Source organism: Nipponia nippon, unplaced genomic scaffold (genome assembly GCF_047370975.1).
Source record: "Nipponia nippon isolate SJK-2023a ecotype South Korea unplaced genomic scaffold, ASM4737097v1 scaffold_1, whole genome shotgun sequence".
Taxonomy (NCBI): domain Eukaryota; kingdom Metazoa; phylum Chordata; class Aves; order Pelecaniformes; family Threskiornithidae; genus Nipponia; species Nipponia nippon.
In genome coordinates this window covers 16,766,462-16,782,874 of record NW_028262290.1, presented here as the reverse complement: position 1 = coordinate 16,782,874, position 16,413 = coordinate 16,766,462, and positions in this window count along the sequence as shown.

The window sequence follows — 16,413 nt, the reverse complement described above, 5'->3', positions numbered from 1 at the left end:
TGGAGACAGAACTTAAATAAGGTTCTTTATATTCATAGAATCATAGAACCATTTAGATTGGAAAAGACCTTTAAGATCATCGAGTCTAACCATAAACCTAACACTGCCCAAGTCCACCACTAAACCATGTCCTCAAGCACCATGTCTACCTGTCTTTTAAATATCTCCAGGGATGGGGACTCAACCACTTCCCTGGGCAGCCTGTTCCAGGGCCTGACTACCCTTTCGGTGAAGAAATTTTTCCTAGTATCCAATCTAAACCTCCCCTGGAGCAACTTGAGGCCGTTTCCTCTTGTCCTATCACTTGTTACTTGGGAGAAGGGATCAACTCCCATCTCACTACAACCTCCTTTCAGGCAGTTGTAGAGAGCCATAAGGTCTCCCCTAAGCCTCCTCTTCTCCAAACTAAACAACCCCAGCTCCCTCAGTTGCTCCTCATAAGACTTGGTCTCTGGACCCTACACCAACTTCATTGCCCTTTGGACATACTTCAGCATCTCAATGTCTTTCTTGTAGTTAGGGGACCAAAACTGAACACAGGATTCGAGGTGTGGCCTCACCAGTGCTGAGTACAGGGGGACGATCACTTCCCTAGTCCTGCTGGACTATTCCTGATACAAGCCAGGATGCCATTGGTCTTCTTGGCCACCTGGGCACACTGCTGGCTCATGTTCAGCTGGCTGTCAGCCAACACCCCCAGGTCCTTTTCTGCCAGGCAGCTTTCCAGACACTCTTCCCCAAGCTTGTAGCATTGCATGGGCTTGTTGTGACCCAAGTGCAGGACCCGGCACTTAGCCTTGTTGAACCTCATACAGTTGGCCTCGGCCCATCGATCCAGCCTGTGCAGATCCCTCTGTAGGGTCTTCCTACCCTCCAGCAGGTCAACGCTCCTGCCCAGCTTGGTGTCATCTGCAGTCTTGGTACAATATTGCACCTTTGTCCTCTCCTAATGTCTCCTCTGATGTTTGTTATGACCATTAATGTATAGGATGAAAGAAATATAAAACAGAATCATAGGATAACTTACACTGGAAGGCATCTCAGAGAGTGCTGTCCAAACTCCAACTCAGAGCAGGGGTAACTTTGACATTACATCAGAATATGTCCATGGGTGGAGGTTCTGTAACCTCTATGAGCAACCTTATTAACCTTTCAGATGTAAACTATAATTCTGAGAGTTTTAAAAAATGTTTGTAACTAGCAATGAAACTTTAACTAAGGTCAAGAAAAAACAATAACTGGGCATTCCCTGAATCAGAAAGGAAAGAGGTTTGCCTTGACTTGTGCCCTTGCTGGCAGTTCCTGTTTGCTTATCTTATCCAACCTAAACATAAGACAAATGCTTCAGGTTTGATTAGCTGCTGGAAACAATACACACATATACGGTATATATATGCATATATACTTTTTCCTGCGCCTGCAGTCACCAGTCAGTAAAACAATTATGCATGTCCTTCTTTTTACTCACTTTCTTTAAAAATTATTCACACTTGATGTGCTGTGTTGAACCGAGATAGTTTTAAAGAAGTGCTTGTATGTTTTAGGGGGTAGCTGGGAGAAAACATTGTCGGAACACAGAGGTATGAACTCCAGGACTAGAACAGGCTTATTGGGAAAAATTTGTTGAATGTTTTCCTTAAAAGTAAGAAAGAGCTTTGCAAAATGCTGATAAGAGTACCAAATAATTACAATGCTTTTACAACCCCTCTACATTCACCTTGGGGTGATACAAATAGGCACTAACCAATGCAATATTTTGGAGAAGCTGTTCAATATTTTTATTTGCTTAACAGAACTGCATATTACAGCTAACTGAAAACTTATCTGAGGTGTAAATGTAGCACTTTGAATTATTATTTTATCATTAATCACAATTATTATGACTGTTTTGCCTAATTAAATAGCATTTTTTGTGATTTTTTCTCAAAATGAAATTTATTTTTAAACTCTGCATTTTTACACAGATGTGTTGTCCTAATTAAAGCGTAGATGATTTTTTTTCTCACCTTAAAATAGATAGTTCAGAATATACAGTCATTAAACTTTTTCTTTACATATGCAGAATCTGGGCACCATCTCAAAAGAGACATTACAAACATAGAAGGACAAGAATTATTGACAGGTGTAATTAATGTTCTGGAGAAACTACTGTATAAGAAATCACTGTGAAGATTAAAGACAGCATTTTCAAAACCATAAGGTCATACTTGTATAAGTAATATTTACTATTAAAAATTGTTAAATATTCATATTGCAGGCACAGGAACTCTGAAGGAGATCCCTAGGTAGATGACCCCAGAACATTTTCTTTCTCATATCTTAGAAATCTGCACAATATGTTGCAGAGGCTTGTACTTCATTCCTGCCTTCCCCAGTATCCTAAGGATTGAAAAACTGGGTACTCCATGAAGATAAAGAGGGGAACTGAATGCATCCTAAATTTACTATTAAATTGTAACACAAAATAACCTTAGTCTCTGACTGGTTTTTAAAAGAAAAACATTAGTATTCTTCCTAAAATAGCAATTTAAATACTCCAAGGCATGAGAGAGTCCCAGGTTGTGAATCCACATCTCACAAAATGGAAGAATACTGATCTTTATAAAACGGAGGTAAGCTTTATGGAGCAGATCATCTTGAGTGCCATTACACGGCACATGCAGGACAATTGGGGGATCAGGCCCAGCCAGCACAGGTTTATGAAAGGGAGTTCCTGCTTCACTAACCTGGTCTCCTTCTATGAAAAGGTGACCCGCTTAGTGGATGAAGGGAAGGCTGCAGATGTTGTCTACTTGGACTTTAGTAAGGCCTTTGACACTGTCTCCCACAGCATTCTCCTGGAGAAGCTGGCTGCTCATGGCTTGGATAAGTGCAACCGCTGCTGGGTTAAAAACTGGCTGGACGGCTGAGCCCAGAGAGTGGTGGTTAATGGAGTCAAATCCAGTTGGCGGCCAGTCACAAGTGGTGTTCCCCAGGGCTCAGTACTGGGATCGGTCCTGTTCAATATCTTTATCGATGATCTGAAAGAGGGGATCGAGTGCACCCTCAGTAAGTTTGCAGATGACACCATGTTGGGTGGAAGTATTGATCTGCTGGAGGATAGGAAGGCCCTGCAGAGGGACCTGGACAGGCTGGATCGATGGTCTGAGGCCAACTGTATGAGGTTCAACAAGGCTAAGTGCCGGGTCCTGCACTTGGGTCACAACAAGCCCATGCAATGCTACAAGCTTGGGGAAGAGTGTCTGGAAAGCTGCCTGGCAGAAAAGGACCTGGGGGTGTTGGCTGACAGCCAGCTGAACATGAGCCAGCAGTGTGCCCAGGTGGCCAAGAAGACCAATGGCATCCTGGCTTGTATCAGGAAAAATGTGGCCAGCAAGACCAGGGAGGTGATAGTGCCCCTGTCCTCGGCACTGGTGAGGCCACACCTTGAATACTGTGTTCAGTTTTGGTCCCCTAACTACAAGAAAGACATTGAGATGCTGAAGTATGTCCAAAGGGCAATGAAGTTGGTGTAGGGTCCAGAGACCAAGTCTTATGAGGAGCAACTGAGGGAGCTGGGGTTGTTTAGTTTGGAGAAGAGGAGGCTTAGGGGAGACCTTATGGCTCTCTACAACTGCCTGAAAGGAGGTTGTAGTGAGATGGGAGTTGATCCCTTCTCCCAAGTAACAAGTGATAGGACAAGAGGAAACGGCCTCAAGTTGCTCCAGGGGAGGTTTAGATTGGATACTAGGAAAAATTTCTTCACCGAAAGGGTAGTCAGGCCCTGGAACAGGCTGCCCAGGGAAGTGGTTGAGTCCCCATCCCTGGAGATATTTAAAAGACAGGTAGACATGGTGCTTGAGGACATGGTTTAGTGGTGGACTTGGGCAGTGTTAGGTTTATGGTTAGACTCGATGATCTTAAAGGTCTTTTCCAACCTTAACAATCCTATGATTCTATGATTCTATGATTTTATTATAAAGTCAAAAGTTGCAGCCATTAGCTGCAAAAGCCTCAAAGAGAGCAAGATTTAAAATACTTATGCAGTATTTCCTAGATGTGTGAGGCTGAGGAAAGGAAGGACTCTGTTTGCATTACCTACATTAATTTTAACTAGCTGTCATTTTTCTCCCATTCTGTATTCTACAGCTTCTTTCCTTACCAGTAGACAGATTTCAATCCCTGAGAAAAACATGGGGTAAGTCCTCTTGAAGGCCATTTCAGGGCACTGAAGGAGTAGAAGATGATTGGGAACGATGTGGCTCTGGCAGCATTAAATGCGAACAGTATTCTGGGCAACATTAACAGGAGCATAGTCAGTACAAGAGGAGCAATTATTCTGCTTTACTCTGTGTTTTTTAGATGACATCCAGAATGTTGCATCCAGTTTTGGGGCCTCAATATAGGGAAAATGTTGATCAGCTGGAGTAGGTTGACCAGAGGGCCACAGAAATAGTTGGGGCTGGAGTACTTTTACCGTGTGAGAAGGGACTGAGGGAGCTGGGCTTCTTCAGCCGAGAAAAGGATCACCGCAGGAAACCTAACAGGAGCTCCCCATTGCCTATAAAGGCTTACTGAGAAGGTGAAGCCAGACTCCTTACTAAGGTGCACAGCAGAAGAATGAGACAATGGTCATAAATTGACATGGGAGAGGTTCTGACTGAATATAAGAAAAATTTTTTAAAAAATTATGAGGGTAATGATTGAAAATGGTTGCCCAAGAGATTGTACATTCTCTGTCTTTGGAGGAGGTTTTCAAATCCAGCCATACAAAGTCCTGAGGCATCTTGTCTGAATTCAGTGTTGACCCTGCTTTGATCATGACTTTGGATTAGAGACCTCTCAAAGTCCTTTCGATTCTGAGTGATTCAGCAATTCAGTAATTTTAATGGCAGCAGCCACTAGGAGAGTCCAGAAGCTGTTAGACTTAGGGGCCTCACAGCTTCTAAGGAATCACACAGTGCATGTGGATAGCCCAATGATGTTCAGGGTTTGGCTTCCTCTGCTGAGACAAAACTGTTCCTCCAGCAAAGAGCATGCAATTAATCCCATGATGGGATTCAACATTTTCCCAGCTAAATCAGAATGCAAAGCACGTCCATTTTAAGTGTCATTTGTTGCAGAGCTATTGCATTAAAGCTGCCTGTCCTGCTCTGTTCTTAAGTCTCGGTGTTGTATTTTTCCTAGAAAGATGCCAAATTGATAAAAATCTGATTTTTCAGCACAGCTGTTCCAATTGAATCCTCATTGCTACAACCACATTAGGAAACAAAGAGAGGTAAAATGGTTGGAAAATATTTTCTTTCCTACTTAATATCCAGATTGTTGGTGTGAAGGTCTCTAGTCTTTGTCTTGGCTTCCACTTGCAAACTGGGCATTGACATCTGCTAATCGCTAGCTTCTAAGGGAATTGAGTTTAAAACAGACTGTACATACAGTGCCAAATTCACTCTGTGTCACAAAGGCGAGATTGTTTTCTTCCTCCTGTTTTGTATTTACAGCTAAAGCAAACTGGAAGGAAACTGGTAACTATCATGAACTGGAGAATAAGAACAACAATAGATATAATCAAATAACACTCCACTGATGGATCCAGTTGCAAAGAAATGATTTAGCAGCTGCTGTCTCAGAGCATCTCCATAAGCCTCTTTTGATCCACAACTTTGGACTGTATATGGAATAAGAAAGCTATAAAAAACAAACTTTATTAAAACTGTACTACATCCAGAACCCTGTAGCCAAAGGCACACAGAAAGTACACCAGGGGCAGCTTGAACATGAGTATCCTGGAGCTGCTTGTGGTATATTGAAGAATTGTGCATCAGGGTGCAGTGGAGTTCCTGGGAGTTAAATGAAAGATAAACTGAAAAGGGTCCTTTACCTGCCAAGACCTGAGTTCAGCTTCCTGAGTTTTTCTTACAACAGCACAGCTGATGACATCACTAGACCCCAGAGTAGAGCAGTATGATTATTCCTAGAATTTGGCCTCACTACGAGAGAATGAGGCAAACAGGCAGAAATTCCTGACTCCTAATCACTGCTCTCTGTACTTTGTGAATTTAGATTTGGTTCTCCTTTCTCTCTTTAAAAGGCAATAGCTTACCCGGCAGAGGTGCTCTTGCGATTAGTTAAAAGTGGAGCAAAAGTGAAGAGCTTTGTGAATGCCAAAAGCATGATTATTCTCCCACCCACATGAGTGTTAATCTGAAGTCACTGGAGTCTCTGGTGTCAAACTGCTATAAGCAACAGAAGTATCAAACCGTAACAGTTGTTATTGCCTTTAGTATCTGGGAGGTTACAGACAGCTGCAGTGGAGGAGTTTGCTTACTGCAATTTTTTGCTTTACTCATTTGAATGTACTTTTTCAGTAGAGTGGTGTGCCAAATGCAACAGAGGCCTCCTACAGAGACCTGCAATCCTTAAATACTCTTTCAGTCCAATGCTGGTGCACTAAAAAAGGGGAAAGTTTCACCTCAGCAGCCTTGCTCCGTTTTGAGCATCACCTACATCTTTACCTGCCCGAGTCCTTCTTACTCTTAAGTCAGCCAGCATGCTATCAGGATTGCACTGTTTCTCATGTGGTCAGAGAAAGTTTGTGTATGCCCTAGAAGTGTCTCTGTGAGCACAGAGAGTAGAATAAAGCCCACCTAGTTAGGCAGATAATTTAGGCACTGCCAAAATTTTGGGCACCTTCTCCTGGGGAAAGACAGTGCCAGCAAGCCAGTGCAATCCAACATCACCACAAAAATGTTCCTGTACGAGGCACAGAAAGAAGACTCCTCCATGAGCAAGAAAAAGCATATTGGTGAGTTTTCCTTTCTTCATTAACCTATTGAGAATCTAGGGACCCACAACAGGGAAAACAGCCTATTTCATGTTTCTATCGGTTACCCATGCTCTTCCAAGTATGACAGAACAATGAGGCACTTCCATCTGCGTTGGATCTCTTGAGAAACAGGAGAGGCTGCCTCTCCCTTCCCCTGGCCCAGAACAATTACCAGGATAAGCAAGGAGGATTCATACAGCTGTTTCTAGGAAAACAATGAGATTCTGAGTTGCCTATTTCTTAAACTCTAGGTAAAAGTTTTATCTATGTTTGCACACCACTGGACAGGATTAAGTATTCTTTACAAAGCCATCACATTCATCAGTTGAATTTACTGCAGAATATGATGCTTTGTCAATGTTTAGGGATCACTTTTAACTAACAGACTCACTTTTCTCCTTTTATTAGGGCCTGCCTACCTTAGCTAGGTTGTTCATGCTGAAGAGGATATAAAACAGGTGAACAGGACAGAAACCTTGGTGTGATGGACATGCCCAGGGCCAGGGCCCTGAGGGCACCAATAGGCCTTACTGGCCCTGACCAGCCTCCCCTGGAACCCCCATCCATGCCCTGCCCGTAGGCCAAGGAGCTGCACGTCAGCTCGATCTGAAGCCATCAGTCCTGGCCTGGGCTGTCACAGGTGTGCCTGTCCTCAGCCTTGTCCCTGGTCTGGTTTCCTGGGTGAACTTCAGAGCTATGTTGTAGGTACCTTGTTTTTGACACCATCATCAGATGGACTTCAGACTACACTGTATTTTGCCACCAGCTTGTCCCTGGCCCCATCTCCTTTTGACCCCAGCTGGGCTCCTGGAGGGATGCAGGACCTGGTGCTGCCAGGGACTGTCAGTGAACCTTTTTACTAGTTCCTATTTCAGCCTCCCATGTACAGCTCCTGAAGGACTGTGGCTCATTGGTGAGGACTTAGACTATATGGGATCACCCTCAGCCCCTGGCTTGTCCCCCTCATGGTGCAGCCACCCCTTGCTGCACCATGACACTCAACATGGAATTAAACTCTTCTGTTCTAAATGTAATCCCAGATTCCAACTTTAATTTAAACAAATTTTAAAATAGCGTTAGGTAAAGAAGACTGGTTTATTTCCCTCAATTGTTAGTCTGTCATTGCATCTCATCTAGTTTATGTTTAGTCTTGGTTAATCAGATATTTCAGAGAAGACAAGTGGTTCTGCTGAGACAAAAATCTTGTTATCATAACAGTATAACCATGATGTTTTATATTGTGGTGTCTATTCTCCTTGCCTCTCAAAATATAAAAAAAGATGGTGAAGTCATCACTTTCAGTGTTTTGGTTCATCAGCATTGCATACATCACTGGCATCACTTAACTCTGATTTAGAGTCACGAGGATTCACTTTCCAGAAATGCCCTCAGCTTTGGTTCAACGTTACAGCCAGGCACATTTTCACTCATGCAATAGGAAGTATCTTCTACACTTTGTTAAATTAATGATATAAGATTCCCCTTTGTAATATATTAATGTAGATTATCCTGTATCAAAAGCCATCCATAGGAAAGCAAGCACTGAGCAATCATTTTCTCTATGAGTAGAGAAAGCATTAATAGTAATAAAATGTTGAGTTTGATATCACTAGTTCTACTATTGGTAAAAGCAAACTTTGCAAAACCATGTCATTACTTTCATTACCTGCTTATTCATTTTCAGATTTCATGTGCCAAAAGATATCTCCTATTTCACCAGCATTTCAACAATAAAATGGAAAAAAGTCCTAGGTAAGTCAGGGTTCTTTATATTTTTTTAATCTCAAATTTTACATACAGTGAAAATGTGGTTACTATCTCTATTTCCCCTCTTTAAGAAAACAAATAACTAAAGAGTGAAAAAAAATAGTTAATCTTTTGCATATATCTTGAAGATAAAACTTATTAAGTGTTAAGTTAAGTTTAGTCTGTTCAACTCTAATGCATTTATAAAAGCAGTGACCTATTAAGAAATAAAGGCTGGTAATGTTATGACTTACGGAAAAATCCTCTAAAATTTAGTTAACAAAATAGATATTGTCTTCAAATTTTAACCATTTAATGAATGAATACAATATTATTCCAATGGTCAAGGTCTGTAAGATACTTAAAAGGTTGAACTTCAGCTATAATTCTTTGTGAAATTCTGTGGCCTTTTAAAACACATTCAGAGATGCAGAATAGTTTTTCTGCTAACTTTAATGAAAGCAGTTCCTGACACTACATTAAAATTCCATATAACCTACTGCTGGCTTCATTCTATTAAATTTCATAGGACTTCTCCATAAAGGTTTTGTCATATCTTGTTAGGACCCACTATCTGATTAAGAAGAGTCTAGTGTTCCCGTTTGTTCATATGCACCTGCTGGAGACGAACTGATGGTGACAACTGGTACTATAATTGAGGGTAAATGTAAGATATTATTTGTTGGTTTTGCAGTGGAACTCCCTTGACTTTGAAATTCAATTATATCTGATATACAAATTCCATAGTCAATTTCAGCTTGGAATTTTTTTTTTTTTTTTCCCAGAATAGTTTTTTCAGTAATATTAATGAATGGGAGAGCTGGAAGAATTGTACATCTTGCATTCCAAAAAAAATTATTATGCATTACCTAAAGCACTCCTCTATAGACATGGTAATGTGGACTGTGTTGCATATGTGTTTCTCTTCACTCCCCCCAGTGGAGAGAATTAAACTTTGTGCTTATTGATGGAACTTTTAATGGGAAGATGTGTGTCAGTATTGACAAGCAACAAGCAGAATTTTTGGCAGGCTAAATACATAAGCTACTGTTCTTGTTGCTAAAAATATCAATTTTTAAAAAAAAATTCCTTCTGTTTTATACAGCATTAATTACTACATTTAGATCATTTTTGCATTAGTCAAACTGAACTAATCAGATCTAATGGCCCATCTGTTCGTAACTCAAAAATAGCACTTTCCACCAAAAATATGCACTAATACATGATGTAAAAATGTCTACATTTAATTTAACTTGTAGGTGAGAAAATATGTTTCAGCAGAAAGGCAGACGAGCCCCATCTTTTGATTTATGTCAATTTAACTTTTTTTGCATTAATAATGGGGGATTTTTTTGGTAATTTTATCTTTTCTTTAAGAATGATGATCCAAATGTGTTTTTTAGCCACTGAGTTAAGATTTCTTTCTTATTGATCTCTAGCGGCTATGCAGGGTAACATTCTGGATCTACTGACAACAGAGTTTTGCCAATAGCTACACCAGTTCCAGGATTTCACTCATAAGCTATAAGTAAACTACCTGTAATCTTCAAACAAGCAGATGATAATTCTACTTATGTGTCACCCATTTTCATATCTTCATTTAGCTTATTTTATTTAGTGGGTTCACAGAAAGGCAACCATTTGCTTTCTTGATGTGAAGTTTTCAAAGTGACTCTGTAAGAAATCTTTTGTTGTAACAGGATAACTTATAGTGCTCTACACTAAACGTTTCATATAATAACATAATTGTTGTAGTTACACAATTTTAATTCTTTAAGCCCCTGGCACTAGCTGAATTTGATTTCTAAATTCATAACAGTCCATTAAGAAATTCCAGTGATTTTTTTCTCTGCATCATGTCATAACTTTGTTTTCCTCTTACTGGAAGAGAAAAATAAAATTTCAAACCTATGTATAAAAAACCAGCAAAAAAGTGCAATTATATGGAATTGCTATGTCAGGGTTGCACATTATGAAATCAGAATTGGAAACTACTACTGAATATAAGAATAAGTTGGCTAGAACTGGTGCTAGTTTGCAGGGGAGGATGGTAGCCCTTTTCTTACAGTCATGCTGCATTTGTTGATGGTGAAGGAGGATTAAGTCTGCTTCCACTTCTCCCAGTAAATCTACAGCAAGTGAGAATAAGGTCCTAAGAATGTATCTTAGCTTGAGAAAAGCTACCCAGAAGCACATTGCCTATGTACTTCTTATCCATATTGTCCTGTGCCGCTTTGCTAGATACTGCAATACAAGTTTTCCCTCTCATTTTTTATCCTCTTGTGTTAGATAAACCTGACTTAGAGTTTATTGGTATTAGGAAACGCTAGTGATTTTATTCCATGGATGTTCATGAGGCATTGAAACAGAACTACACCATCCTGTTTTGACTCAGCTTTAAGAGATTATAGTCCTCAGTAGCTGTTCAGACCTGTAAGATTGTAACAGTTAGTCACTGGTGATTATGGCAATAGGAGAATGATGTACAAAAGGTATTTAATTGAAACAGCATTGGGGAATGTTTACAGCCATTGGAACCTGAAAATACAGACTGTTAAGTTGTTATAACAGTCCCTTCAACAGTTTTGAGCCAGGCCAAATGGTGCTCTCCAAAATAATTTCAAGGCACAGTGTTGGAGTGAACATAGGCCAAGGACCATTCTCACTCTGGATGCAGCTGTCCTGTTTTGCAGGGAAAAAGAGTTTAACAGTTTGTCCATGAGCTATTTAGTGCCAGCTGAGTTCAATGCCAAAGAGCAGTTCCAGGCACATTTATTAGCATAGCTATAGCCAAAATAATCCAAGTATTGTACATTTTGGCTACTTATCCCCATTCTCTTTTAGCCCACTGCTCACAGTTTTAGTGCCCTGGAAGCAAGAAAAGGAGGTAGTATAAACTAGTTTCAATCCAGAGAGCCATACATCAACTTAGACCTAAAATCAGCAAAAGATTCTCATTCTAAAGCAATTAATATGGTGGAGCGATAGACTCAAATTAATGCTCATCAAGCTTTCAATTGAAGTATTTCAGTGGAAGCATTTCTGGACTCTGGGGTCATCTAGATCCTCTAGGAGTCTTGAGATCATCAGGGTACTCCTGGGAATCCTTTGAGAAACATCAGGGTGCCTACTGCTGCCAGGAAAGGATAGCTACATGAACCCGTGACTTCCAGCAAGCTCTAGCAGCTTCTAACAAGCTCTGTCAGCTGTTCTTGATCAAAGAGTGCACTGAGCTTTTGTTCCAGCTGACTCCTGATTAGGGAGGATCAAGCACCCTGTCAGCAGGTAGTAGGGAGAGGTTTACAAAAGTGCTGGCTGAGGATATAGGAAGCAGCTAACAGAGGTGGCAGTTTTTGCAGAAGGGAGACAGGTGCTTTGTTGAGGACAACATACATGGGCTCAATGGTGGTGGTGACATGCCACAGTTGCAGTAGCTGCTGGAGCAGCTATCCCTGTAATATCAGGGTTGTGGCCCAGATGGAGGACACAAACCTACAGGCCTGGGGTTGCAGGGGTGCCTGGGGCTTCTCGCTGGGACTGGGTTTCAGGGGGCAAGGTTGACTCCTTGCCTGCAGGAGGTGTACACTGATGGATGGTCTGTGTGGCCAAGGAAAGGAGCTGCAGGAGGAGACAGGCAGGCTTCACAGCATCAGAGACAATGAGAAAGAAATTCACTGGATCTTCTTCAAAACTCTGCAGATACAAGAGTCTGAAAACGCAACTGGAAGAGGAAAAGGCAGAATCTGTGCATACCTGGATGAGAAATGAAGCTTGTGACTTCTGGCACCAGCAGGACAGCTTCTATTCCCCCTGCAAATCTGCAACTACAGAGTAGGTTGCACATGAGCAACCCCTTGTAGCACATGAGGGGCTGGGAACTCTGTCAAACAAAATACCCAAGCTGGCTGAGCGTGAGCAGCAGGAGGAAGTAGTAGTAGCTCCTATCTGATAAGCTCACCTCTCCCCTAGGTTGATTTGCTGCTTATTAGCAGTCAGATCCAGGACCTTGGGGAGAAGTTGCTGAGGCTGACTAGTCCTCCTACTACCACCCTCTGCTGCTCTTCCATCTGTGCATTGATACTTCCAGGGGGCACCTGAAGTATATCAAGTGTGACTACATGACTGGGAGCAAGAGCCAAGAGCATGGAAGCCCAGGGCTTTAGGAAGACTGGATGGATCCCGCAGTCAACACCTGGTTGCACACTGGATGTGGACAACAGAGACTTGGCATTTACAAATATGGAACCATTTTGGAGGATCGTAGTGGGAAGAGACAGGGTCCATCTGACAGAAGCACCTTTGCCAAGAGGCTGACCAGGTTGGTGAGAAATGCTTTGAGCTAGGGACAGTGGGGGAGGAAAATGACAGCCAACAGTAAACTGAGGAAGTGCTGGACCAGGCTGGCAAGAAAATTGTGCAGGGTAATTTCAAGGGGAGAGGCCTCACGATCAATATTGCTGCAGTGAAAACACAGCAGGGCACAAGCAAACCAGGGGGTTTATGAAGTACATAGGTGACAACTTTTTAACACAGGTGACTGATGAGAAAAATCTCTGCCAGAGCTAGGACTTACAAACAAGGAAGAACTAGTTGGGGATTGAAGGTGGGGTCAAGTCTGGCAGCAGTAACCACGAGAAGGATCACAAGAGGAAGGAGCAAGGCAAAAAGCAGGATCACAAGCCGGGACTTCAAAGGAGCATGTCATTGGCCTGTTCAGGCATCTGCTTAGAAGAACCCCACAGGGTATGGTCCTGGAGAGAAGGGAGGTCCAGCAGAGTTGGTTGATTTTTCAAGAATCAGCTCCTCCAAACTCAAGAACAGTCCAAGCCCATGTGCAGAAAAGCAAGCAAGAATGGCAGGAGGCTTGCATGGATAAACAAGAAGTTCCTGAAAAACATAAAAAGGAAGCATATAAGAGGTGGGAGCAGGGTCAGGTAACTCAGAAAGGATATAGGGGCATTGTCCAAGCATGTCAGGACAGGATTAGGAAAGTCAAAACCCATCTGGAGTTTTACCTGGTGAAGGATATGAGGGGCAATAAGAAGGGCTTCAACAGCTGCATTACCAACAAAAGAAAGCCTAGGAAAAATGTGAACCCACTGCTGAATGGGACACAGGACCAGATGAAAAAGGACGTGGAAAAGGCCAAAGTACTCTGTCTCTTCTTCTCAGTTTTTACTGGTAAGGCTAGCGGTTCCTGAAATCAGTAGAAAAGTGTGGAGCAAGGAATAATCCTTGGTGGATGACAGTCAGATTAGGGGACATTTGAAAAATTCTGGATGAGTACTGAGGAAGCTGGCCAATGTCATTATGAGGCCATAATTACCACTCTTGATGATCTTCCCATAGCATCCTCCTAGAAAAGTTGATGAAATATAAGCTATATAAGGAGATAGCAAGGTAGACTGAAAACTGCATGAAGAGTCAGACTCTTCTCAGTGGTGCCCAGTGACAGCACAAGAGGCAATGGACACAAACTGACATAGAGAAAACTAATTTTTCTGCCACTGTACGAAGTAATATCCATGGAAGAGAAATTATTCCTTTATTCATCATACTTTCCTTATTCAAAGAGTGAATGCACATCAATGGCAAAAATATATTGGTGTCTGTTAATGTTAGCTCATTGACATATTCATTTTTCTGCTCCTGAAAAGGTTATTCTAGTGATGGGTGAACATCAAAAGAAGTTCAATATTGTAAGCAATATTGATAAATGTGTGGTAGCTTAGACAGTTTATTTAAAGTAGGTCAATTTTTTTTTACATCACACCATGCAACAAATAGCTGTCTGTTTCATTACTTTTCTATTTTTTTTTTTTTAATGCATGTGTTCACCATCTCAGAAGCCCAATATTGCTTTAAATATTTCCTGTCCGCTTATTTTTATTTACTTCTTTCTGGACCAGCCTGGGAATCATTGCTCTGTCCACCATGTTACGGTAAATGAAACAGAAGATCACAGTGGTTTTTCTTGCTCGGGAAGATGTCGTGGGAACTATATTATTCCAACATCATGAGTTGTTCAGTGTGGGTCAGTCATTGAGTCTGCTAGCTATTTTAGGTGCTCCTTTTTATGTAGAAATGCGATTTATGCCTCCATATAAAAAGAGTTACTTTCCCTTAGATTTCCTTTATTTGTGTTCATTATTACATTACTGATCACCAACAATTTCGTAAAGATCCATTGGTAGTAGTTAAACTGATTGTCTCACCAATGGTATTGGTTATTCATTTTCATTTTATGTTTGCAAATAAATAAATAAAAATGCAGTAATGAAACTTCACCAGATGTAAAATCATACACACCAAGGGAACAAAAAAGACTTGCTTCTTTCTGATATTGTAGAGAGGAACTGAAGACTAATCTTTAAGCACTGATGTCCCCATTAATAAATGATGAAACCCCTGTCTGTAGAGAAATACATTATTATTAAACATAATATTCAAACTTAAGATATTGGAAATTAGTTCCATTCATTAAATGCACAGAAGAAATAAAATTTTATGTATTCTTAGTATTATCCTAATCATAGGTTATTCTTTTTTCCCTTTTTATTTGATTACATCATTCTTGTTTTCTTTAATATTCAGTTTCTGTAATATTCATGGTAAATGCAGTATTTCCTTTCAATGTGCTTATTATTATATCTTTTATTACTTTGTACATGCACCTGTTTTAATAAGGAAGAATTAAGATTGTGTAACTGATACTCTTTACAATATTTTGATTGGCAACTTTAATACTTATGTTTGACAAATATGCTGACAGCAAAAAAGGATGAGAGTTTTAACCAAAACCATTATGCATAGGTCAGAGATCAGAAAACACATACAGGCAAACCAAGTCTTTATTATAATTAATAAATTCTTCCTCCTGTTGCACTTCTCTTCATTCCTAGCGACGTGTCAAATAACACAAAGGCAGCAAAATATGGTATTCTATCTCTGATTTATCTATTCAGTTCCTACTGGTGAGGGGAGAAAAAACCCACCTCTAAGTCCATACTGAGATACAACAGTTGTCACAATGTATTTATAATATAGTAAATGTGAAACCACACAAAAGAACTTATCTAGAGGATCAATAAATTCCCTGGATAGGAAATTCTCGTACATGTAAACTAAGGAACAAGTATTTAGAAATGGAAATTTTCTTTATTTCCTGGTCTACAAATAAATCACTGATAAAACTAAAGTCATTACTTTGTAATCTCTGTTTTAAAGGCTTGTATTTTTCATGAGTCTTCTTTGCAGTCCCACAATAGTAACATGTAAAACTCTCTTCCTTTTAAAGGGGAAAATAATAACCAAAATGCTAATGCCACTCTCCTGTTCAAACTGTCATATCCAGCCCACTCCTATTGTACAAATCTAACTTCTATGGGAATAGAGTTGTCACATGAGAAAGTTCGTACAGAATACTCACATACAGAAAACTTTGAAAAGAAACTTTCTATGCAAGCAATACAAATCATAAGTTATCTAACGTATAAATCGTTCTTCATCAGCTCTGATCAAGACTATTCATTCCTGATCTAAAAATAAAATTATAACTCTAGTGCTTTGATGAATGTGAATCTCTTGGTGTGTAAAGAAGTCAAGCTTCTCTGAGTTTCAGTTCTTAAGTGGCATTTCTAATGTTTGTTCATAAATCTAAAATTTTGCTTAAAGCATATTAGGCTGTTGAGCTTTTTATTCAGGGAGAAAAATGTTATCAAATTATGTCTATTTAGTGTGCCTCCAGTAAACTAGAGGATCTTGAAAGACAGCTACATACACAACCTAGTACAAAGAACCCTGGAGTGATTTATCAAAAAGTTTTTTCAAGAGATGAAAATGCTGAAAATAGTTGAACTGCA